The 26,112-nt window shown below is 47.2% G+C and overlaps 1 long non-coding RNA gene across 1 annotated transcript in view; it reads right to left on the bottom strand.

The window, feature by feature from the left end:
- Window positions 1–24,635, bottom strand: part of LOC119965936 — a 56,155-nt gene extending 31,520 nt beyond the window's left edge. Inside the window, exon 1 of the long non-coding RNA XR_005460640.1 lies at window positions 23,141–24,635. This is a non-coding gene — a long non-coding RNA (uncharacterized LOC119965936). The remainder of the gene's footprint in view (window positions 1–23,140) is intronic.
- Window positions 24,636–26,112: the final 1,477 nt, after the last annotated feature.

Genomic DNA, 26,112 nt, shown 5'->3' with positions numbered 1-26,112 from the left:
CTTGCTCTTGGTCTCCGCTGGCTCAAGGTGTCCTTGTGTGATTCCCTCTCCTTATCCATGCAAATTTATGCATGAAGGAGAGACTGCGGGATTCTGTCGGAATCCCAGTATCGGGTCGCCATTTTGAGTGGGTGGCCCGATACCAAGGTCTGGCGGCAGGCCCCGCTCTCTATCACCTGATTGTCTGTAACATTCCCTGTCTCCACTCCCATCAGTGCATCTACAGCTCATCTACATCCTCCTTTAATACCCATCTTTAAACTTAACTCTTTGCCCAAGATTTTTAATCATCCTTCCTAATATCTCCTTCTTTGGCTTGCCATGTATTTGTCCTTCTGTCTCTGAAGCACCTTGGGAGATTTGCTACATTAAAAGCCCTATGTAGACTTCCTGTGATGTCACGTGAGAGCAAGTCGGACGAAAGGTGCCTCCCACCAGGGTCTTTGTTTTTTGATCCCTTCTGCCCGTTATTTGGGGGATTTTTGTGTCCAAACCTAGTTGGCTGATCTCGGGAACATTTACTCGCTGGAGTTATGTCAAAAGGTACGATGAAAAAGCCCGCTGGTAAAAAAAAACTAGGTTGGTAGTTCGACAAAGGATTCCGAAGTGGAAAAGATGACGGAGGCAGCCACAGCCATTATAGTGGACATGCTAGCTGTGGTGATGGCATTTAGAAATCAGATAGACAAGCAGCAAGGTAAATAGATGAAGGAATCCTTTAAAGCCATTATCGAGGAGGCATTGGGCCTTATCTGGAAGCCGCTGGTTAAGACCTCAAAGGCTGTGGAAGAGCAAGGCGAGACATTGAAGGTCATGGAGGAGACCTTGTCATCAGTTTGCCTCATTGGAAGTGGAGCTGCTGCTCATGGCCTGAGGGCAAAAGTGGAATATCTGGAGAACAGGTCGAGGTGATTAAACCTCGATGGTGGCGCTGCTGGAGGGAATTGAGATCTTGAGGCCAACTGAGTATTTATCGGAGATGTTCTTTCGGCTAGTGGTGGGGGGGGGGGGGGGGGGGGGGGGGGGGGGAGGTGTTTGCCCCTCCAGAGGGCCCATCGGGCATTCCGGCAGAAGCCACGGCTGAATGAGCCACCGCGGACGGTGATTATCCACTTTCATAGCTTCCCGAGGAAAAGGCAGGCCTTGAGTAGACAAAGGAGAACTGCAATATTGACTGGGTTGGGCACACAGTGCAGATCCACCAGGACATTGGGCCTGAGCTGGTAAAGTGGCATGTTGTCTTTACTAAGGAGTGTGATTCGGGGTAGTGTATCTGGCACGACTGAGAGTGATGGACTCAAAAGATAATTTCTTTGATATGCCTGAGCTGACAGAGGTTTTCATTAGAGAGAAAGGACTGGGACTGGGCTGAGGAGGGCTGATGGGGACTTTGTATATGAGAGACAGGTCAGGGGCTTGATGATGTTTTATTACAATGTGTTAATGTTTCTTCTTTTTATTTTATCTTGGCTGTAAAAAGGGTATTTGATAGGGAACTGGCAGGCGAAGAGGAGTATAGTTAGGATGCCAGGGTTTGGGCTCCTGGGTGGGTAGGGCGGGCTAGGAGGGATTATGTTGTTGTTTTGTTGGCATTTTGAAGGGGGACCCTTGATGGGGTCCACCTCACTAGCAAGTAGGAGTAGATAGTGAACCGGAGTGGCGTGGGGGAGGGGCTGCGATTCCTTGGGCCAGTTAGTCTGCGAGCCTGGGAAGGGAGGAAATACGGCGGGTGGGGGGGAAGCTAACAATGCCATGGTGATTTTCTTTGTTTCATCCTTGGGGTGGGGCTGGTGGCCACCTTAAGTGTGCCTGGGACCCAGGAATTTGTAAGGAGGGGATGATTTATTATAGTGGAAATGGCTGACAGATGGGGTGGAGAGACCACCCACACGGTTAGTCACCTGGAACGTGTGAAGCATGGCTCCAGGGTGGGGTGGGGGGGGGGGGGGGGGGGGGGGGGGGGGGGGGGGGGGTGGGGGGAGGGGGGTGGGGGGGGGGGTGCCTGCTGGTGAAACAAGCAAGTTGGTGAAAGGAGAAAGAAGAAGAAGAAGAAGAACAGTACAGCACAGAACAGGCCCTTCAGCCCTCAATGTTGTGCCGAGCAATGATCACCCTACTCAAGCCCACGTATCCACCCTATACCAGTAACCCAACAACCCCCATTAACATTATTTTTTAGGACACTAAGGGCAATTTAGCCTGGCCAATCCACCTAACCCGCACATCTTTGGACTTGCTCCTGACCCACTCAAAATGGCAACCCGATACTGGGATTCCGACAAAATCCCGCAGTCTCTCCTTCATGCATAAATTTGCATGGATAAGGAGAGGGAATCACACAAGGACACCTTGAGCCAGCGGAGACCAAGAGCAAGTCTCAGCTAGCCGGAGCACTTAGTCACCAGAACAGAGAATCCAGCCCTTTATATCCTGTTTCTAGTTAATTCATATGAGAACTATTTTTCCATTATTTCCATTAACATGTGGCCTAGAAATGACACTGTGGAATAATAGCATATAAAAGCTTAAGGTTTGCCAACTTCACTCCAGTTACAGGAAAAAAGAAGTTGCAAGTGAGCAAGTCAGGTAGAAAAGAGTTTTCACCCATTTAAAAGTTTTGGGGGCAGATGTTGTATTCTTACAGGAGACTCACTTGCGGGTGCAGGCGAGGTTGCAGAAGGTCTGGGTGAGCGACGTTTCTCATTCAGGCTTCGATAGTAGGGCCCAGAAGGTGGCGATTCTTATCAACAAAATGGTCCGTTTCCAGGCGGGCAAGGTTTTGGCTGATCAGGGGGGGTCGGTACGTGAGTGTTTTAGGCACATTGGGGAGGAAGGCAGTGGTGTTAGTGAATTTATATGCCCCAAATTGGGACGATGTAAAGCTTATAAGGTGGTTGTTGGTCACAATTTCAGATTTAGATACACGCCAAGTGATTTTAGGGGGGGATTTCAGCTGTGCACCCGAAACAGGATCACTGCAGGCCAAAGCTGCTGGCCCCTTGAGGCATGGTGAAGGTGTTAGCTACATTCATGGAAGAGACACGTGGGCTGGATCCGTGCCGCTTGACGCACTCTGGGGGTAAGGCATTCTCATTTTTTTCCCCAGTGCACAAGGTGTACTCAAGGATAAATTTATTTTTCATGGGCAGGACACTTCTCCCCTGGTGAAAAAGGCAGAAGTGGTTATTTCTGACCATGCTCCGCACCTGGTAGATCTGATGTTAAAAGCGGGTAGGACGCAGCGCATGGGATGGATGCTGGAAGTAGGGCTTTTATCAGATATTGGGTTCTGGAGAAAGGTCTCTAGAGCCATAAGGGAATATGTAGTGTTTAATGGGAAAGGGACGGTAATGCCCTCCACTCTGTGGGAGGCGTTGAAGGTGGTGATTAGAGGGGAGATCGTATCGTGCAATGTGTATGTGGATGGGAAAGCCAAAAAGAAGCGACAGAGATTAGTGGATAAGATCCTGGTAGTGGACAATGGGAATTTGAGTGACCCAACTCGGGAACTATTGACACGCAGGAAAATATTGCAAATGCCGTTTGACTTGCTGCCTATGGACAGGGCGGTGTACCACCTGAGGCGGTGGAAATTGAAGGGGGTGGTGTCTGAATATGAGGAGAAGGCCAGTCGTTTCTTGGCTCACCAGCTGAGGTGGTAGGAGGCTGCGAGGAAGGTTGTTTAAGTTGGGGATTCAGAGGGTAGGTTAACTTCTGCCCCAGATGAAGTGAATGGGGCATTTCAAACCTTTTATGAGAGGCTTTTATGAGAGGTCGGAGCCACCAGGGGACGAGCAGGGAATGGCAGAGTTCTTAGAGGGTCTAGAGTTTCCCAAGGGGGGGGGGGAGGAGTTTTGGGAGGAGCTGGACACGCCACTGGGATTGGAGGAGAGCTGAACAGCCCTGGGAAAGATGCAGATGAGGAAAACACCTCGCCCGGATGGATTCCCGATAGAATTTCATAAGAAGTTTGTAGATCAGTCAGTTATGTTATTTTCCTTTTGAAAATATTCTATGAAGGCGTATATAATTTTTAGCAACAATTTTCAAGAGGAAAAACAGCCAAGTAAATGTCAGTTATGTTATTGATGAGGATGTTTAATGATTCCCTGGAATTGGGTTCTCCCTGAGACAGGCATCCATCTCCCTTCTCCTGAAAAAGGACAAGGATCCCACGAAGTGTGGGTCTTATCACTCCAAGTGGACATGAGGCTTTTGGCAAAGATCCCTGGTGGTGCAGTTAGAAGCCTGTCTCCCAGAGGTAGTTGGGGAGGACCAAACGGAATTTTTGATGGGAGGGGAGCCAGTTTGGGGGATATGCCTTTTCGCCTGGCCCGGCCTTGCTTTCAGTATTTTGGGGTCCAGGTGGCTCGAGATTGGGCACGGCTCCATAAATTGAATTACACCAACCTAGTGGGGAGGATCAAGGTAGTCCTGCAAAGGTGGGACAGTCTTCCCCTGTCCTTGGCGGGCCGGGTTCAATCCGTCAAGATGAACATCTTGCTGAGATTTTTGTTTGTACTTCAGTGTCTTCGGGTATTCTTACCCAAGTCTTTTTTTCCGGGGGAATTGAGTGGCTTATATCGGGGTTTCCTTATGGACAGAGAAAACTCTGAGGATTCAGAGATGGGTCCTACAGAGGGATATACAGCTTGTGCTGCCAAATTTGATGTTTTACTACTGTGCTGCCAACGGGGAGAAGGTGTTGGGGTGATGTGGAGACCCGGGGTCTATCTGGGTGCAGTTGGAGTCTGGGTCATGCAGAGGGTCCAGTCTGGTGACGGCGTCTTTGCCATTTGCTCTGCCAAAGTATTCTTAAAACCCGGTTGTTGTCTCAACTTTAAAAATATGGAGGCAACTCCATCAGCATTTGAAACTGGCGTCAGCGTCAAGGTGGGCCCCTATTTGAATGAACCACTTGTTCGAACCGGCGAAGTTGGATGCCTCATTTGGAGGATGGAAGGGGCTGGGAAGAGTGAGTAATTTATTTCTGGAGGGGCAGTTTGCTGGCCTGGAGGAGCTGAATAAGAAGGCTGGACTCATGAGCTCGGATGTATTTAGGTAGCTTCAGGTTCGGAATTTTGTTCAATGGACGTTCCTGACATTTCTGGTGGTGCGCCTTCGACCTTATTGGAAAGAATTCTTTCCTGTTCGGGGTCGGAGAATGGTAATTTTTCCAGCAAATATGGACGTATTATGGAGGAAGAGTTAGTCTCAGTCGAGGGTCTGAAGGCTAAATGGAAGGAGGAGCTGGGATCCACACTGGAGGAGAATGTGTGGAGTGAGTCCCTCCACAGGGTGAACGCTCCGTCATCCTGTGCGAGGCTGAATTTGATCCAGCTCAAGATAGTGTTTAGGGTGCACCTCACCAAGGCCTGAATGAGTTGTTTCTTTGAGGGGGTTGAGGGTAGGTGCGAGCACTTTCCGAGAGGGCCAGCTAAGTAGACGCACATGTTCTGGTCCTGTCCCAGGCGTGTAGGTTTCTGGGTCTCTTTCTTTCCGCACCATATCGGCAATCCTGAATATTTTTTTTTATAAATGTTTTTATTCAGTTTTCATATTTTATATTGAACAAATTACAAATTGTTAGGAGAGAAAAAGAACAAAAAAAAAACAAACAAACACGCAAAAATTAACATACATATTTACAGGTAAGCATCTTCGTAGTAGTAACTGCGCCCGCCCCCCAACCCCCCCCCCTCAGCATGTTTATTTAGTTTGGTTTTGGGCCTTAGCTAGCCATCGAACCCCCGTACCGAACCTGTAGCCCCCCCCCCCTCCCGCTACCTTCCCCCGACTATTCTTCCTCTTGTACATTGGCCACAAATAGGTCCCGGAACAGTTGCATGAATGGCTCCCACGTTCTGTGGAAGCCGTCGTCCGACCCTCGGATGGCAAATTTGATTTTCTCCATTTGGAGAGATTCCGAGAGGTCGGACAGCCAGTCCGCAGCTCTGGGCGGTGCTGCTGACCGCCAGCCAAACAGGATTCTACGGCGGGCGATCAGGGAGGCAAAGGCAAGGGCGTCCGCCCTCCTCCCCAGGAATAGATCTGGCTGTTCTGAAACCCCGAAGACCGCCACTATCGGGCATGGCTCCACCCTCACTCCCACCACTTTGGACATAACCTCGAAGAAGGCTGTCCAGTACTCCACGAGTCTGGGGCAAGACCAGAACATGTGGGCGTGGTTGGCCGGGCCTCTTTGGCACCGTTCACATCTGTCTTCCACCTCCGGGAAGAACCTACTCATACGGGTTCTTGTTAAGTGGGCTCTATGTACCACTTTTAGTTGCGTCAGGCTGAGCCTTGCGCACGTGGAGGTGGAGTTGACCCTATGCAGTGCTTCGCTCCAGAGTCCCCACCCTATCTCCATCCCCAGGTCGTCCTCCCATTTCCTTCTTGTTGCGTCCAGTACGGTGTCGTCCCTATCTACCAGTCGGTCATACATGTCACTACAGTTCCCTTTCTCTAGGATACTTGCGTCCAGTAGGTCTTCCAGTAGTGTCTGTCGTGGCGGTTGTGGGTACGTCCTTGTCTCCTTTCGTAGGAAGTTTTTGAGCTGCAGGTACCGTAGCTCGTTCCCCCCCAGCTAGCTGAAATTTCTCTGTCAGTTCGTCCAGTGTTGCGATCCTGTCGTCCGTGTATAGGTCCCTGACTGTCAGTGTCCCCCCGTCCTGCCTCCACCTTTTGAAGGTGGCGTCAGTCAGTGCTGGTGTGAACCTATGGTTGTTGCAGATGGGAGCCCTGTTCGACATTTTGGTCAGGCCAAGTTGCTGCCGCAGTTGGTTCCAGGATTGGAGGGTGGCTGTCACCACTGGGCTGCTGGAGTGTTTTTTGGGTGGGGATGGGAGTGCTGCCGTGGCGAGGGCCCGGAGGGAGGTTCCCATGCAGGAGGCCTCCTCCGCACGCACCCACTCAGCCTCTGGCTCCTGGATCCATCCCCTTACTCGCTCGGCTGTTGCTGCCCAGTGGTAGAATTGTAGATTCGGGAGGGCTAGCCCTCCCCTGGTTTTTGTTTTTTGTAAGACCTTCTTTGGGATCCTAGCATTTTTACCCCCCCATTCGAACGCCATGATGAGTTTGTCCAGCGCTTTGAAAAAGGCCTTGGGGATGTAGATCGGAATGGATCTAAACAGGAAGAGGAACCTGGGCAGTACGTTCATTTTGATCGTCTGAACTCTCCCCGCGAGGGAGAGCGGGAGTGTGTTCCATCTTTGCAGGTCCTTTTTAACTTCCTCCGTCAGGCTGGTGAGGTTCCATTTGTGGATCCCTTTCCAGTCATGGCTATTTGGATCCCCAGGTAGCGGAATTTATGTCGGGCTTGATTGAACGGCAGCCCCTTTAGTGCTGCCCCCCCCCCCCCCCCCCCCCCTTGCGGGTGTACTGGGAAGATCTCACTTTTGCTCATGTTGAGTTTGTAGCCCGAGAAGGCTCCAAACTCTTTCAGGAGCGCGATGATTCCGTCCATGCTGCTTTGTGGGTCCGAGATATAGAGGAGCAGATCATCCGCATAGAGTGAGACTCTGTGCTCTCTACCTCCCCTTCGGATCCCCCTCCAATTTTTTGCTGCCCTGAGCGCGATTGCTAGCGGTTCAATTGCTAGTGCGAACAGCAGCGGGGACAGTGGGCATCCTTGTCTGGTGCCCCTGTGCAGCTGGAAGTATTGGGAGTTGGTATTGTTGGTCTGTACACTCGCCATGGGAGCGTTGTACAGGAGCTTTACCCAAGCGGTGAACCCTGTTCCAAGCCCGAACCGCTCCAGTACCTCTATGAGGTATTTCCACTCGACTCTGTCGAAGGCCTTTTCTGCGTCCAGGGAGACGATCACCTAATCCTGAATATTGAGCTGGAGCCCTGTCCTTCAGTGCCCATATTCGGGGTATCGGACCTGCCGGAGCTGCCGACAGGTTATGGGGCAGATGCCCTGCCCTTCGCCCCGCTGGTTGCTCGGAAGCGAATCCTCCTGAGTTGGAGACTGATGACCCCACCTAGTGCCTCAGGGATCAATTGGAGGGTTCTACTGTAGTTGGCAACTGTTCATGTATTTTAAGGAATTGGTCCCTGTTAGCTGTTCGGTGGGGGTGGGTGGTAGAGGGTGGGGGGAGTAAGGCAGGGGTTTGGGTTACCATATTATTGTTTTTATTATTTGGTCATTTGTAACTTCTGTACTTTTTCTATTCTTTGGGTAGAAAATTATAAAAGTTTAATTGAAATATCTATTTTCTAAAGCGCTCCAAAAGTACCATGAAATCTTTTAAAACCCACCTTTGGAGAGATAGGGGGCGGGATTCTCCGATTTCCAGGCTATGTCCTGAGGGTCCGTGGCTTTTTACGTCAAAAACCAGCGGCGCCCCAGCACCGATCCTCCAACCGGTGCGTGGCTAGCAGCAGCGCCACATACATTGCCTGGCCTCCACGCCAAAAAGAGCCAGAGAATTGCTGGGTCATTGGCTGCGCATGCGCAGGGCGGCGGCCTGCCAGATAGTGCTCCCCGGACACTCTCTTGCCACCCTCTGGCCAACCCCCATCAGTCCCCCCAGTCCTCGCCGATGCCCCCCCCCCCCCCCCCCCCCCGGCCAGCAGCACGGCCTCCGCCCGACTATGGCGGCGCTGACACAGTCCGCAGCCACCATGCTGGGTTTCCGACCGCTGAGCCCACACATCCCCCACGCGGTTGGGAACTCGCCCCATCGGGGGCGGGGCACCTTGGGAGGGCCTCCAGGTGATGTCCTGAGGCCGGCCCAAAGTCTGCGGCATACTCCTCGATTGTGCCGTTTTGGAGGGGGCGGAGCATCTGAAAACAGTACCGCCCTGAATTCCATTGTAAAAAGGGATACTCCGGCCAAACGGAACGGGGAATCCCGCACAGGACCTCAGTTTAACATCACATTCAAATGGTAACACTTCTGTTTGGCAGCATTCCCTCAGTACTGGAAAGAGAATATCAAATATTGGGTGCAATTCTCCAGCCGTTCTCTGGCGGCGGGATTCTTTGGTCTCGCCGACAGTGCACCACCGCCCTGCAGGTGGCGTGGGATGGTTCCAATGGGAAATCCCATTGACAAGTGGCGGGGGTGGAGAATCCCACCAACAGCGAATGGCACAATGGTCAAACGGCCAAAGGTCTTTATGCGGCCCACCAAGATCAAGTCATAAAAAAAAAAAAAAAATTTTTTTTATAAGGTTAATGGGGGGGGGGGGGGGGGGGGGGGGGGGGGGGGTGCTGTTGGGTTACTGGTATAGGGTGGATACGTTGACTTGAGTAGGGTGATCATTGCTCGGCACAAAATCGAGGGCCGAAGGGTCTATTCTGTGCTGTACTGTTCTATGTTCTATATGAGGCGCCCAGAATCATAACCGGGTGAAGCGCCATTTTTGAAAAGTAGAGAAAAAGAGGGCTAAAGGCAGGATGCCGCCGAGGGAAGCGCTGAGGTATATGCCGCACGCTAATTGGTTACAACCGGGACTATTAATTAATATACTATGCGGCCCTTTAAAATTGTGAATTTCTGAATGTGGCCCTTGCACGGAAAAGTTTGCCCACCCCTGCTCTAGAAGGTAATTTCAATGTTGCAATTGAAGAAATGTAAGATGTGTCAAATTTTCTGAAGAAAGTTAGGTCTTGCAACAAAGTACTTGATTAAGTACGGGTGCGGCTGAATGTTAATAGAGCAAATACCCCGTGTTGAATGTAATGAACGGCACAAACATAACTGAGAACAGAGTTAGTAGGTACAGTGGTTGAAATTATGTCTGCCTCATTGAAATTTTAAAAAATATATTTTTAATCGGGGCATTTTCAGTTTTATACAGGAAACAAGAGTCAGAAGATCAGAGATCAACCTTCCCAAACCACCCTCCAAACACCCGAAGAAATTAAACTATTAGAAAAGGACTGCAGTGGGGGCAGTATAGTGGCGCAGTGGTTAGCACTGCTGCCTCACGGCACCGAGGTCCGAGGAACGATCCCGGCTCTGGGTCACTGTGTGGAGTTTGCACATTCTCCCCGTGTTTGTGTGGGTTTCGCCCCCGCAACCCAAAGATGTACAGGGCAGGTGAATTGGCCACGCTAAATTGCCCCTTAATTGGAAAAAATGAATTGGGTACTCTAAATTTACATTTTTAAAAAAGAAAAGGTTTGCAATTTATTCATTTCGGAAAATAAGTCAAACCCACCTGTAAATCTGTTGTCCAAAGTGGATAAAAATACTGAAGTTCACAAATATGTGAAGAATATTTGCTGTAGTTCTCTAGCTTTACACTACCAGCTGCCCTCAGGTGCCTTGCCAAGAGGTTCATTCTTCATCCAGAAACAGCCTTTTTGAGCAGGGAGGCCCAAGCCTGATCCTAATCACCAAATTGTTACAGTGCAGAAGGAGGCCATTTGGCCCATTGTGTTTGCACTGGCTCTCCAAACCAGCATTCTGACTTAGTGCCTTTCCCCTGTCTTTTCCCCCATACCCCTGCATTTTCGTTCTATTCAAGTTATTCAAATTAGCACTTCCAGCATCTGCTCACAGAGCTGCGTCTTTCAACAACCCAACCCCACCACTCAGCAGTATGCTCCCCTTGGTAACTCTCAGCACGAGCTTCTGTAAGACAGGCAGGAACATGAATTCTAGTGTTCCTCCCACCTCCATTTCCTCGGCTGAAGGGCATGAAAGCCAATTGTTATCTGACTGATGTTAACTAACTCATCACAACTGATCGTATATGTTTGACTCATGGGTCAGCAGATGATACATTTGGCTATTGGGTTATCAAGGGAGGTAGTAATCAGCAGTACACAAAGTACAAACATTGATTTATGAAAGGCAAGGAGTACCAGTTAAGTTTATAAGTAGCAGAGTTCTTTGAGGGTAAAGTGCTGGATGCGATACAACGATACACAGCTTGGAGAAGAAATTGGCCCGAACAGCACGAGGAATGTGGAATTTCAGTTATATGGAGATCTGAGAAGCTAGGGTTGTTCCCTCAGGGGGTGTTTCAATTGAGATTTCCAAAGTTATGAGGCATTTTCATTGAGAAGATAGGGAGAAATTATTTATAGTGGCAGAAGGATTGGTAATCAGAAATTACAGATTTATGATAGTCGGCAAAATAACCGGGGGAAGGCGAGGAGAATTTCTTTTAAGTACGAGATGTTCATGATCTGGAATGCATTGCTTGAAATAATGGTGGATGCAGGTTCAACAGTTTCGTTCAGAAGGAAATATAATATATCTTGATTCGGAGTATGTAGGACGATGGGGTAAAGGGCTGGGGATGGGGGACTAATTAGATAGCTTGTGAACTGACTTGTGAGCCAGTGCCAACACAATGGGCCAAATAACACTAACTTGATCGGCCATATGCCTTTCCGTGATCCTTTAATCTTGATTTCGTGAAAGCATTTGCCATCACAGGAGATATGACTTGTGGAATTTAAAGGGATCTAGTTCACATTGTAACATATAGGTCGCGATCTAACCAAAATAAACCAATGCCGTTCTGGGCGGGATTAGCGAGGTCATTCCCGGCACTGCTAGCTATCGTGTGCCCCACCAAGGCCACACTTCACCCCATCCCCTGCACTGAGTCGCTCCGGTGAGCGGAGCTCCTCAGTGCAGGAAGGAGTGGGGGCACCAAATGGCCCAAGACCCCCGAGGCAACCTCCGGACCTCCCAATACCCTGACTAACCTGTCAGGGGTCCTCGGGTCTCATGCACCTTACCACCATACAGGCAGGGCCCGATCCCTGGCGCATGCACAAATTCACCCTGGCACCTTGGCAGTGGCCCTGCCAACCTGGCAGTGCTGCCTGGGCAACTTGACAGTACCAGGCTGGCACGCAGGTAGCACTGCCAGGGTGAACAGTTGACACTGCCAGTTGCCCCAGGTGGTATCAGCAGTGCCAGGGTACCACCCTGCCTGGAGGACGATCACCGGGCCTCCCATCGCCTGGGAGACCCCCCCCCCCCCCAAAGTTACCATTCCACCTGGTCCCAGTTTGTGGGGAGCAGTACTGAATGGTGCCCAGCTGGTGCCCAGCCTTGGCGATGCCAGATGTGGGCGGGATCCAGATCTGGTCAGATCTTGTGAGGTGTGATGGCTTTTAGGAAGCCCGGATGAGGCTCTCCCGGCATCTACCACCGTGACGCCGTTCGGGCGCAACCCGCCCGTGGTATTAATGAATTAGATAATAAAGAAAATGTTGTACGAGAGTCGAACAATTCAAAGTCACATTCTTCTTCTTAGGTTCTTTGCCCAACGGGGGGTCCAGCCCACAGCGCCACAACCTCTATCACAGGTAGGGGAAGGAAGCAGGTCCTGAATCCACCCCAGCCAGAGTTGGGATCCAACCACTCATGCTGTTGGCACCAATTTGATCCACACTGGCTTCCAGCCAACTGAGCCAACCAGTCTTCCAAGGAGTCTGGGTTGCTGTGGCAACATGCTCGTCTACCTGCCTATTGTTACCCCAGGAGGTAAGGATAGTGATGGCAGAGCATTCAGTTATCTTTCCACCACATGGCTGACCAGGAATCTCTCCTGCTCTTACCACTTGCTGTTGGAAGGATTTACAGTTTGACATTCCGCCTGTTTGGCCACGTTATGAACTCACCTTCCTTGACCACAAAGGCCTGAAGTGGGACTTGAAACTGGGGCTTCAGGCTTAGAAGCAAGAACACTACCCACTGTGCCACAGGACCTCCCACAAAGTCACATTTTGCCCCAAAACGAATAATCTTGCAATTCAAATGAAAGAACTGAAGTATAACAGCTTTTAAAATGCAATTCAAATGATCTAGCAATTAGAATTGAGTGATTTTGAATTATCAGGAGTAGACTGTAGTTTGAATGTTTCCGTCGTCGGACATTCCCTTAATGCATATGAATTGTGCTCATAGTATTTATGAATGGTGTGGCCAGAAGTGAGTTTGCAAATTACACTCATTTATTCTTGGAACAGGACATTAGCATATAGGTCCGCAGATGTTTAACTGCTAGACAGGTGCATGGCAAATATTGCTGCTGAAAAATGAAAGCCGGTTAAATCATGACAAATGTGTCCGAAATGGAATGGATCGAAAATGTGACATTGTGGTGACAGATGGTGAAATGCGAGAATGAGAAGTCTCTATAAGTATTCTTTCACTGTATGGCAGTGGCTAATACGATAGTAGACATATAAATAGATCTCTATAATCATAGTAACATTTTCTACAAAGTATCAGTGGAAACTACTTTTCTTCTCTTTTAGATGATCCAAAATATCAGTTTGGAAATATCAGCAACAACAGTCTCATTAGAAAATTCTTTATCGGCAAATATAATGAATTTGGTAATCCACTTATTTTAAGTTATTATTATACCAGCCAATTTCTAAACCATTGAGATAATAGAATGGGTTCAAGAGTCAGCCATGTTTAATAATGCTTCATGTCAAACTCCAGACATTTATGCACCTAAACCAAGCTGATATTTAGTGCAGTGGTGATGGGAGTGTTGCACTGTCGGGGAATTGTCTTTTGGTAGAGGCTGGGGCCTCTTACTGCCGATGCTAGTGTTTTACAAGTGGCAAGGAGCCCATGCCACGTGGGTAGGCCACTAGTTAATCCTGACAACCTTACTGTACGGAGGGGCAGCACGGTAGCATAGTGGTTAGCGCTATGGCTTCGCAGCACCAGGGTCCCAGGTTCAATTCCCGACTTGGGTCACTGTCTGTGCGGAGTCTACACGTTCTCCCTGTGTCTGCGTGGGTTTCCTACGGGTGCTCTGGTTTCCTCCCACAAGTCCCGAAAGATTGGACATTCTGAATTCTCCCTCTGTGTACCCAAACAGGTGCCGGAATATGGCGACGAGGGACTTTTCACAGTCACTTCATTGCAATGTAAGCCTACTTGTGACAGTAAAGATTATTATTATTCTTAGTGTATTCCTCCTGTTCGGTCAACCTGTGCCCTACGGATGACCCTAGAACATTGCCAACCACCCTGGCTCCTTCCCCTCCCCTTGGCCTGATCACGCGCCCCCCCCCCCCACCACTCTCCCACCCACCGCTCTCCCACCCACCTCACCCTTGCTCCTTCCCCTCCCCTTGGCCTGATCACAGCACCCCCCACCTTACTGGACCTGCCAACTGACTGTGGCAAAAGTGCTCCACTGACCTTGCAGTTCAGCCTCTGCTTGGGTTGGGAAGGGTAAACAGTCTGATGTCCCATCTGACTTGCTGTAATCATGTGACTCTGCCGTGAGGCATGGTCACTGTAGGCTGCCATTTCTGACCAGTTCAGTAAAGCCTCTCGTTGATGAAGCACTGCTGTTCTTAAACGTGAATCAGCCTCCATGTTGCTCCTTGTGGAGGACTGGTTGCAGTCTCAGCAGGTCACTGCTCCCAACGTTTGGATGCAGAACACCTTTCCAAATAGAGTTGGAAACCACGACCTGAGCCAAAATAGCTGGGGGGTGATGGGAAGGGGTTCAGCGTGGCTGCCTCTCCAGAAACATCCAGCCATAACTGATTCAAAGTAAAAGACTTTCCTTCCATCACAAGGTCAGAATTGGGAAAGTTCACTGGTTACTGCACAATATTCAACACCATTCGCGACTCCTTAGATACTGAATTAGTCCATGTCCAAAAGCAACAAGACCTGTACAATATCCAGACTTGGGCTGACAAGTGGCGAGTAATATTCATGCCACACAAGTGCCAGGCAATGACAATCTCCAACAAGAGGGGGTTTAATTGTCACCCCTTGACATTCAACAGCATTATCAACACAGAATTCCCCACTATCAACATCCTGGAGAGGGGGGGGGGGGTTACCATTCACCAGAAACTGAACTTGACTTGCCATAGAAAGACCGTGGCTCCAAAACAGGTCAGAGGCTATGAATCCTGTGGTGAGTAACTCACTTCCTGACTCCCCAAAGCCTGTCCAAACTTACAAGGCACAAGACAGGCGTGAAATAGAATGCTGTCGCTTGCCTGGATGAATAAAGTATATAAAGTCACCATAGTCCCAGATGACCATAGGCTGCTTTCCCCTTTGAGGGGGGAGCGGACTGATGGTGATTTAACCTGAGGATCACCACCCCTCACACAAGGGACAAGGTTGAGAAGGCGGGGTCTTTATGAATAATCTCAGCCAGTATGGGAATTGAACCCACGCTGTTGACCTTGCTCCGCATCACAAACCAGCTGTCCAGCCAACTCCGCTAAACCTGGATGAGTACAGTTCCAACAGCACTCAAGAAACTCAATACCATCCAGGACAAAGAAGCCGGCTTGATTGGCACCTCTTCCACAAATATTCAATCCCTCCATCACCGACACACAGTGGCAGCAGTGTGTACTCACCAGGTTCCTTAGGCAGCACCTTCCAAACCCACAACAGCTACCATCCAGCAGCACAAAGACTGCAGATACCTGGGATCACTATCACCTGGAGGTCCCGACCAGGTCACTCACCATCCTGACTTGGAAATAGAGCGTCATTCCTTCACTGTCACCGGGTCAAAATTCTGGAACTCCCCACCCCAGCGATGGCCGCATCCCATAAATGAATTTTTTAATAAAGGTTATGATGGCAGGGTTAAATGAAGAGGCTTGACATGAGAGTTATGTACAGCACAAACACCACATGGAGTGAATAGCCTGTTTCAATGTTGCACATCTCATGTAATTCTATGTTGGGTAATGGAGGGATGTAACTTACTGTCAATGCAGGAAGGAGAATGGAACTTAAAAATGTGCTGAAATGAAGGGGGAAGATCTGTCATCCCTGCATTCTTGAATCAGAACAGAGGATGTTGAAGTGATAGTAAATCAAAATACAGATTTTAGTTATAGATGAAGTAAGGGGAATGCCAAGACCAGAGCCTGCCTTCTGCTGAGGACATGTTTTTAATACATAGATTTACATAGAATTTACAGTGCTGAAGGAGGCCATTCGGCCCATCGAGTCTGCACCGGCTCCTAGAAAGAGCACCCTACCCAAGGTTAACACCTCCACCCTATCCCCATAACCCAGTAACCCCACCCAACACTAAGGGCAATTTTGGACACTAAGGGCAATTTATCATGGCCAATCCACCTAACCTGCACATCTTTGGACTGTGGGAGGAAACCGGAGCACCCGGAGGAAACCCACGCACACACGGGAAGGATGTGCAGACTCCGCACAGACAGTGACCCAAGCCGGAATCGAACCTGGGACCCTGGAGCTGTGAAGCGATTGTGCTATCCACAATGCTACCAGTCTGCCTGTGACTGGGCTCCCCTGTCCTGCGCCTCATTCACCTGAGGAAGGAGCAGTGCTCCAAAAGCTAGTGTTTGAAAGAAACCTGTTGGACTTTAACCGGGTGTTGTAAGACTTCTTACTCTGCTCACCCCAGTCCAACGCTGGCATCGCACATCATGTTTTTAATAGTTTGTGGAAAGCGAAGACTTGAGTACTGTGGAAAAAAAGTTTTCCAGGATGAAGTGTAGAAACAGCTTGCAATTTCCATTGTGTCCAGGTAGCCCCAAAACTGAAGAAATGAACCATATTGGTGGTTTAAAATTTATTCCCTCTTCAAATGTCTAGAAATTATTTCTGTAGATATTTCAAAAACTCCTAAAACACAAATTTGATCCTGAAAGGCTAAATTGTAAAATCGTTCTGTTGTGCCTTTGCAAAATTCAATTAGGTTACAGTACAAACGTTCTCATGGTACATTACGGTCGGTTTAGAAAAAAACTCAAATGAACATTATTTGGCAACATGATACAGTTGGCAAGGAAGAAAATTCAGTTTCAGTACTACATTATGATAACATGCACTGTTTATCTTATCCATTCCATTTGCAGGCCATATTTTTCTTCATCAATAAATTAGACCAATCTTTTATTCTTGCTTATATATACAAAAAAGTTGAATTTATACAGTGCTATTATAAAGAAATGTACCAAGGAGATGGGCTGGGAGACTTAGCAGAAGTATCTGAAAGCGCCTTCAGAAGATGGGATGCAGTGAGGATTTTTAAAAATTAAAAGAAAAGATGGGCAGCAAGGTGGCGCAGTGGGTTAGCCCAGGTTCGATCCCGTCTCTCGGTCCCTGTCCGTGTGGAATTTGCGTGGGTTTTGTACTGTGTTTGCGTGGGTTTCGTCCCCATAACTCAAAGATGTGCAGGATAGGTGGATTGGCCAAGCTAAATTTCTCCTTAATTGGAAAAAATTAATTGGGTACTCTAAATTTAAAAAAACAAAAGACTTGCATTCATATAGCGCCTTTCATATTTTCATGACATACCAAGTGTTGTACAGCCAATTAATTACTTTGGATGTGTGGTCATTCTTGTAACACAGGAACTGCGACAGCGCACTTGCAAACTTCCACAAATTTCAATCAGATAATGACCAGGTCAACTGTTACAGTGATTTTAACGATATTGCCCTGGGAGAACTTTACTTCTTTTCTTCAAATTGTGCCCTGGGGTCGTTTATGTTAATCTGAAAGGGCAAACATAGCCTCTGTTTAGCATCTCATCCTTAAGGCTGCACCTTCAACTGTGCAGCAATTCCACAATATTGCACTGGTTTCGTGCTCACGTTTTTGGGGACTGAGATCATAGATCATAGAATTTACAGTGCAGAAGGAGACCATTCTGGAAAGAGCACCCCGCCCAAGCCCACACCTCCACTCTATCCCTGCAACCCAGCAACCCCACCCAACCTTTCTGGACACTAAGGGCAATTTAGCATGGCCAATTAACCTAACCTGCACATCTTTGGACTGTGGGAGGAAACTGGAGCACCCGGAGGAAACCCACGCAGACACTGGGAAAATGTGCAGACTCCGCACAGTGACATAAGCCGGGAATTGAACCTAGGACGCTGGAGCTGTGAAGCAACAGTACTAACCACTGTGCTACCGTGCCGTCTCAATTGAACCTACGACTTTCTAACTCAGTGGGAAAAGGAGGTAGAGGGATTTCTGGAACACAAAACCAAAGTGGCTGCACACGCTGACAATGGGATACGGAAATGGTAGTTTGTGCAGGACAGGATTCAGATGACTTTGAGTGATTTAGAATTTACCAAGAGAGGCATGTGTGATCTTGGAGCAATGGACATGGATCTCTTTTGCTGTTCCTCTAGATGGCATCCCTGAAAATTGCCAATCCTTGCTGATTTTGTGGGTTTCTGAAGTCTTGAGAGGTGACTTGAGCACCGATAAGGGACTCAGCAACAATGAGGGTGAGGTGGATGGGGAAGGTAGCAATGTTCTGGAGGTGAAAGTAAACAATTTTGGAAGGCCCTGTAGTTTAAGTACCAACATTTAGCAAGGTCTGTTTCAGACTGAGTATATGGACAGAGAAGGAGTGTGTACTGGGAAAGAAGCAGATTTATGCTGAAGCTTGCAGCTGGATGGTTAATGTAGGCCTAACTGTGGGAAGGGCTTGATAAGCTGACAATAGCAGAGCTAGGATTCATTTGGTGAAGTACGGCCTCAAGAACAAATAGCTGAAAACCTCCATTCAAATACTGTATACTTGTGGTCTGAAGTACCATTCCGCAGTAAGGCTCAAAGTAATGTTGGTCTTGCACAGAACATCCTGAAAATGTATATCAGACCTGCACAGATGAAGAATAACTATTTGGATTTTAACCTTGCTAATGCTGATACTCCATTTCCTTTTTCTTTTAGGTGTAGTTGTGCGAAAACTAGAAAATTTCAATTGACCTAAATTTCTATATGATCTACCTACGGGGTGAAATGTAATCAATCCAACAGCAAAGAGCTTGCCCCAAATACTTCTTTAGTTCTCCATCCAAAGGCGAAGTGCCATGACTTTTTATTACAGCTACGTTGAAGGGGCAGGCCCGGGGTCTACCTCTGTCAGAACAGGGGTTTAACCCCATGCTTTTGGCATTAATATAATTCCCATGCTAGCCATCCAGCCAATTGAGTAAGGGGCAGCAAAGGTTGGCTAAATGTCCCAAATGTCATATAAAAATAATAATAATCTTTATTATTGTCACAAGTAGGCTTACATTAACAACACAATGAGGTTACTGTGAAAATCCCCCAGTCACCACACTCCTGCGCCTTTTCGGGTACACAGAGGGAGAATTCAAAATGTCCAATTCACCCAACAGCACGTCTTTCGGGACTTGTGGGAGGAAAGCAGAGCACCGAGAGGAAACCCACGCAGACACAGGGATGACATGCAGACTCTGCACAGACAGTGACCCAAGCGGGAATTGAACCCGGGACCCTGGTGTTGTGAAGCAACAGTGCTAACCACTGTGCTACCATGCCACCCTAGACAAGAACTTAAAGTGAAATTATGGTGGAAGTTCAAGATAGCCTTCAAAGTAATCATACATGTAATTCCTGAAAATATACCAAGTTAGCTCCACTAACTAATATCTGGCAAACAATGGTCAGATATATTGTAAAATCGCAATTCTATGCGCTTCTGTGATCCGCTTGAACTGAATTCCATGTCGACACCAGTGTAACTCAAGCACATTTCGAGTGAATCTTTCCACTTGTGCATCTCCACATCTCACCCTCCTGCCAACCTCCCCCCCAGCCACATCATTGATTGTACTTTCAGCCATCTAAACCCAATACTCTGGAATTCCCTCCATAAGTTCTTCTCCTTCCCCAATTTCCTCTCCTCCACAGAGACCCTACTTAAAAGAGACCACCATGCCCCAAGGTCTTCACAATTGGCTCAGTGGTCCCTTTTATTATTATGCCTCCATGAAGCGATTTTGCTAAGTTAAAGGTGTAACATAGATGTGAGTTGTTGCAAATAGGCAGAAGGAGAAGTGGATAAATATCTGAAAAAATATTGGGCGGGATTCTCTCAGCCCGGGGCAGGGCCGGAGAATCCCCACGACCGGCGCAAATCACGCCACGCCGTCCCGACGCCAGCACGCGATTCTCTGAGTGGCCGTTGTAAAAAACCCGAGTCACATCTGCTCTCAGCCACGGGACCTCGGCGTGGAAGGGTCCGGGGGCGGCCTGTGGGGGGGAAGGGGGGTCTGACCCCGGGGGGGGGGGGGGGCTCTGATGTGGTCTGGCCCGCGATCGGGGCCCACTGATCGACGGGCCAGCCTCTCTGGCAGGGGTCTCCTTTCCTCTGCGCTGGCCCCTGTAGCCCTGCGCCATAATGCAGCAGGGCCAGCGCGGAGAAGGGAGCCACTGCGCATGCGCGCGTTGGCGCCGGTGCCACTGCACATGCGCGGACCCCGCGGTGCCCAGTTGACGCCAGGATCAGCAGCTGGAGCGGGGTGGATCGCTCCAGTGCCGTGCTGGCCCCGTGTAGGGGCCAGAATTGCTGATCCTGAGGCCGTGTTGACGCCGTCAAGAAACGCGACGGCATTTCTGACGGCTTCAACACTTAGCCTCAGGATCACAGAATCCCGCCCACTAAATATGGTATGGAGAAAAGGTAAGGAAATAGGAATAAGTGAATTGTTCTTCCAAGAACTGACACAGGCTCAATGACCACCTCTTGTTTTGTATAATGCTATGTTGTCTACTACATTGACTGATTTAGCAAATCAACGCATAGAAGGAGTGCACAAAAATACCTTTTCATTCTTATAGACACGTGTACCGTCATGGAGCTGGGAACATAGGGCTCAGGAGCTGGAGTAGGCTGTTTAGCACTTCAAGCTTATTATCTGATAAGATCATGGCTAATCTGGTTGTGGCTTCAGCTTCTCATTCCTGTTTCCTCCACATAACTCTTGATTCCCTTGTCCATCAAAAATCGGTTTAACTCTGCCTTGAATAAATTTAATGACCCAGCCTCCACCGCGTTCTGGGGGAAGAGAATTCCATGGGCATATGACCGCCTGATAGAAAGAAATTCTCCTCATTTCCGTCCGAAATGGGGACCTCATTTTCTTAAACTATGTCCCCGAGTTCTAGTCTCCCCCCCACGTGTCGAAACATCCTCCTGGTACCCACGCTTTCAAGTGCCCTCAGGATTTTATATGTTTCAGCAAAATTACCTCTCACACTTTTACACTCATTGGTTCCCCTAAGATACAATCCCCGGATACAATGGGTGGGATTCTTCACTTCCCCCAGCCGCGTGTTTCCCGGCAGCGCGCCGTTCGCTGGCGGTGGGATTCTCTACCCCCGCCGCTTCTCAATGGAATTTCCCATTGAAGGCATCCCATGGCGCTGAGAAATCCACGGGTGGGAGTGCGCTGCCAGCAGGAACTGAAACTCCGAACTGCTGGAGAATTCCTATATGTTATTTAGGATCTATATTGAAAATCGGTACTAAACAAGATTTACATCATACTCAATTTCATTGAAGTACTGAATTAGTTAAGTGAACAGTTTAGCTTTTCTTTAATTAATCAGTGAAAATGCAATATGAAACTGTCAATTTCTCAAACATATCTAAAAACATATGTAGATCATATAATTTGGTTTCTTTTTTAATCCTGTACGTCAGCTATATCTAAGGTGGCTCCAGTGGCACAATCAATTAAAAATTGGCTTTGTTAAAATCATCAAACTTGATTTTTTATTTTTTATTTTAAAGTACCCAAATCATTTTCTTTTCCAATTAAGGGCCAATTTAGCATGGCCTATCCACATACCCTGCACATCTTTGGGTTGTGGGGGTGAAACCCACACAGACACAGGGAGAATGTGCAAATCCCACACGGACAGTGACCCGGGGCTGGGATTGAATCCGGGTCCTCGGCGTCGCGAGGCAGCAGTGCTAACCACTGTGTCGCCGTGCCACCCCAAAAATCATTAGACTATATTGATATTTCGACACCTGTAGTAACCCTGATTGGTACTGAAGAACTTTTGAATGTTTATTATTCGTGTTTTTTTTTAAACTAAGATCAGCTTTTTAAGCAGTGCGCTGTGGAGAAGCTGCAGAATCAGATTGATATTTCTGTCGCTGCAATAAAACACTTTCCCTTCTGCTGTGGGAAGACAAGGCATTCAAAATGCAAAACAAAATACTGTATCATTGCGGTTTGGAGCCATACTGGATTTGCTTTGTTTAACCAATTCTAGCAAAGTATATAAGATTCTAGAAATAGAGAAGCATATCTTTAATCTATATTACAGCCTTAAACAATATCTGTTCAGTTTTCTACTGGGTGAAGTGCAATACTTTAGAAGTTGATTTTAGTGCATTAATTAAAAACACTAAATTATTCTTTAACTATCTCCAACCGAAGTCGAGACCTTTTTTGGAACTCTGTAAATTGTATTAAATGTCAGTGCAAGAAACAATAGAATTAAAAACAACTTTACATTAGGGATATTTACTTACCGCTGGTGGATAAACGAAACAATCCTACTGTCTTGTTAAGTTTTACATTTTCTCTTGATGGCTTTTATCGTTTTTTATGCTGATAAACCTCATTCCAGCAGCTATGCAGGTAGATGTTAATATATTTTGCACGTAATTTTACAATCGCATTCTTAAGTAACGACTCACTCGATGAAAATGACTAGTGCTGTGGTTTTGAAAGATTATAGAGGGTTGGAAAAAGGGGAAATATTCTGCAGATGAAGAGTCGCTGTTGCCGTCATGATTTTCTTCATCCTCTATGCATATAGGTGGGATTTCAGGAGAACAATGGAAACCAGCAGTGCCAGTCTGCACTGAGTGTTTAAGTGACTGCTGTGCGGCACTATGATGCCTCGGTTATGAAAGGATCTTTTTTTGGGGGGCTTTGTACCATTTGTCGGGCTAATATGGTCCTGCTTAAACTGCACAACCCTGTACATCTGAAGATACAGGTAAGCCATTTCAGAAAAAAGCTTCAAGTGATATTTAAAAATAGAGCTAATCCTTCAGCGATAATACATTTGAGAGTTCTAAATTCTGTCGCATCCCTCCTCAGCACAACAAAACAAACAGGCAAACAAAGCAATGAGAGACGCCACCAGAATTCTACATTTGCTTTTATCACTGATAATATAATTTCACTCAATGCTGCTTGGTGATAGAAATACATTCCTTGCAACCTTATTGTCACGGGATCAAAAAATATTCTTTTATATGAAGCATCCAGCTTTTGACATACCGTCAGATCCAACTTGACATTTTACGTGCAAGAACTTCATATGTGCATTATATATATATTCAAAATTCCAATCATACCAACCTATCGGAAAGGTGAGTCCGGGATGATTTAATCCATGAATTATTCAGTTTTGAGCAGCTGGTGGAATTGCTATCTGTGAAGGGTTCCTGTGGCATTCTGCACTGCAGACTCTCTCCATTACTCCTGTCATTTTTTTATTCCTTCAACTACGATTCGCATTCCCCTGTTTTAGAGCCTGTCCCTTGGGGCCCTGGCTCATATACTACATGCATCAAATTGGCAAAAACCTATATGCCCTACTGTCTCCTCTTGCAGTTTCCACCGGTCGTTATTTTATTTTTTGGCTCATTAGATACCCACATCCTAGAAATGCCTGCAGCTCCTGAACTTGATGTCGCAAACTGTAAAGATACATCAAGGGTAAGAGAGAGATGCAAATATTGCAATCCAGGTGATGATACAAGTGCTTCCTTTGTTTTGACAACACTCTTGTTATCTGGACACTATTTCTTTGCCCCCAGCTGCATTGCATTTATTCGGTGAAATCCGATAGATAGAACAAGCCGGTTGATACATTAATTCCAGAGGTTGAAGCTCAGATAAAGGCTGGTATTTAAAAGACAATTTAATCCACACACACGGCGACAAAAGAACGATGAAGCAGTTTGACGGTCGGATTTTATAGCTGCTTAAAACTGCCATTGGAAATACAAATGTGTACAACACCATTTTCCTCAGTCTCCAGCGTGACATGCACTGCAATCCCCGGGATTCTCCACACGATGGCTAGTGATGTTGGTACTAGACAGCTGCGGCCCTGCATCCAAGAACGATTTGAAGTGAAGTAGGTCAGCAAGTCTGGCTTCTAATTTGAGTTCTGTGCTAAGCCGGAGACAGATATTGTTGTCAATCCGTGTTATTACTGTCATCCCCCTGATCTGTGCTAAGACTGGAACATCAAGCTGCATGGTTGCAAAAAATAAAGAGAGGCCTTGATCAAATGGTTGATGAAAAGTGCCGTATCCTTTGTCTCGACCTTGCAGGTATGTCAGCATGGCACAAGAAACTATTAATAAAGAGGCAGGGGAACGCAAGGCATCCTTCATCAAAGGTTCTCGTCCCAGTACTGCGGGCACAGACTTCTTTTTACGGTCCCATCACTTAACTGAAAGCACTGCATACCCAGAAAATTAACCTGTAAAACTAGGAGGCAGTTTCTGTTGCTATTTCACTCCTGATAATCTTTTTCTCCCACAAGACTGACGGCGCAGGTGAAATGATCCTATTGCTGCTTTGAGGCTGCTGCAGCGTCTGCTTTGCCGCACTGCGACTGGAAAACTGCAGCAAGCAAGAGCTAGCTTTCTGGCAGTTGCGATCGTGAAGAAACCAGCAGCACTGTGACACTGCAGTCAGCTGACGTTGCAGTGTTATCATTTCAATGGTGCTCCGCAGACTTAAACTGGTTCGCGGGGTGGTGCAAGAGAAGTGACCTCCCGGGTGAAGAAGCGGACTCCGCTGAGCACGCACGCAAAACAACTGGCGTGCTTCTGATGCTTCTTGCCTCAAGATCATCAGTTTAAATAACTTTTGGCAGGAGAGCAAAGGAAGTGAAATCTACTTCCTGTTGATACAATACGTGGGTGAAAACCACAGTAGTTTCCCCTTTCCATCGGTGAAGCGGCTGCATTAATTGCCGTATTAATTACATCTGTGAAGAATTATTTTACGCTCCTATTTACCAGAGTGCAGTCCCTTTCTGCATCTTTCCTTAGCTACAGTAACCCTTTAGCAGGCACCGTGGTGCGCGTTTTCCATTCCAACTGGCTGCATGTAATTGGTTTAGTTTAAAAATAGCAAGACCCCAATGAGGGTTAATTCTGAAAAGTTTACAGTAATAGGTTTAACTATGCATAAAATAAACAATGATTCAATTGCTCAGGACTGTGATTTTTTTTTAAGGAAATGCTCTGTTTATCGTGCACCTCATTTTTAACTTGCGGAGAACAGACTCTATAAACATACCTTTTACTGACTGTAAATTTCTCTTCATTTGCACAGATGCAAAGCTAAGAAAGACAGCCCAGTTAAATACTTCTCTGACAAATATATAATAGCTCACCAAATGGGATGAGGCAAGATTAGAGTTAAAGTACCAACTTAAAAATGAATTAAAATAATAAACACGGAGCAAGCAGAGGTTTTATATCTGTGCCATTTGCGAAAAAAACAGATTTTTTGGAATGTCTTTTCAGAATGGAAATGCCTCATTTTAAAACAGACTGCGCAGACATCGCAAGGGCGTTGACATAATACCATCAAGGAAAGCAGAATTAGGCAGCAGTTTATTGAGATCGCAACTTGCCAATGCTGAAAATGCAAAGTGCTGAACGCCTTTGCTACTTTTGAGGGTTCAAGTCGCCCCTGCTCATTTCCCCCCACATTGTTTCTGTCAGCAGTCTCACAGTTGCTGACTTCCAGTCCTTCGATCAATGCAGTTGTGAGTTAGCTACCTAGAAATGTGCAAGAATGACTCGGGAATGAAAAGCACTATAATTTCCCTCGCTCCATAGAGTTTGGTCTCCATTTGGAATTGATTGAATAGCTTTTTCAAAGAGCATGATGGTCTTCATGTCTTACTCTTGCGCTGTAAGATGCTTTGATTCAAAACACCATTCAACCAAGTAGGAGACCAGGGATTCCTAGCAGAAACTGGACAGTAATGGTCAAAGGGAAAGCCCTTAATGGCTGAGACAAAGGTTGTGATTGTCAGAGGCCAATCTTTAGAGCCCCACAACATTACCAATTGCTGTCAGTTCTTTCATCAACAGGCATCCTTCTATTGTAAGACGAGGTAGACTGATTATTTCAGTCTTCAGATCCTTCTACAACTCATCCAATAATAAAAGGTAATCCAATGTATAACAGCTGAGAAGTGGCACCAAGTAATACGCTCAAATTCAAGCAAGCAAAAGCCTCATCACTTCCCCTTGAGCTTTAATGTCACTGCTATCATTGATATCCTGGAGTCATCA

The sequence above is a fragment of the Scyliorhinus canicula genome, chromosome 5 (assembly GCF_902713615.1).
Source record: "Scyliorhinus canicula chromosome 5, sScyCan1.1, whole genome shotgun sequence".
Classification (NCBI taxonomy): Eukaryota; Metazoa; Chordata; class Chondrichthyes; order Carcharhiniformes; family Scyliorhinidae; genus Scyliorhinus; species Scyliorhinus canicula.
Note: the sequence above shows the minus strand (reverse complement) of the source record. Positions and strands in the feature narration are given on the sequence as shown.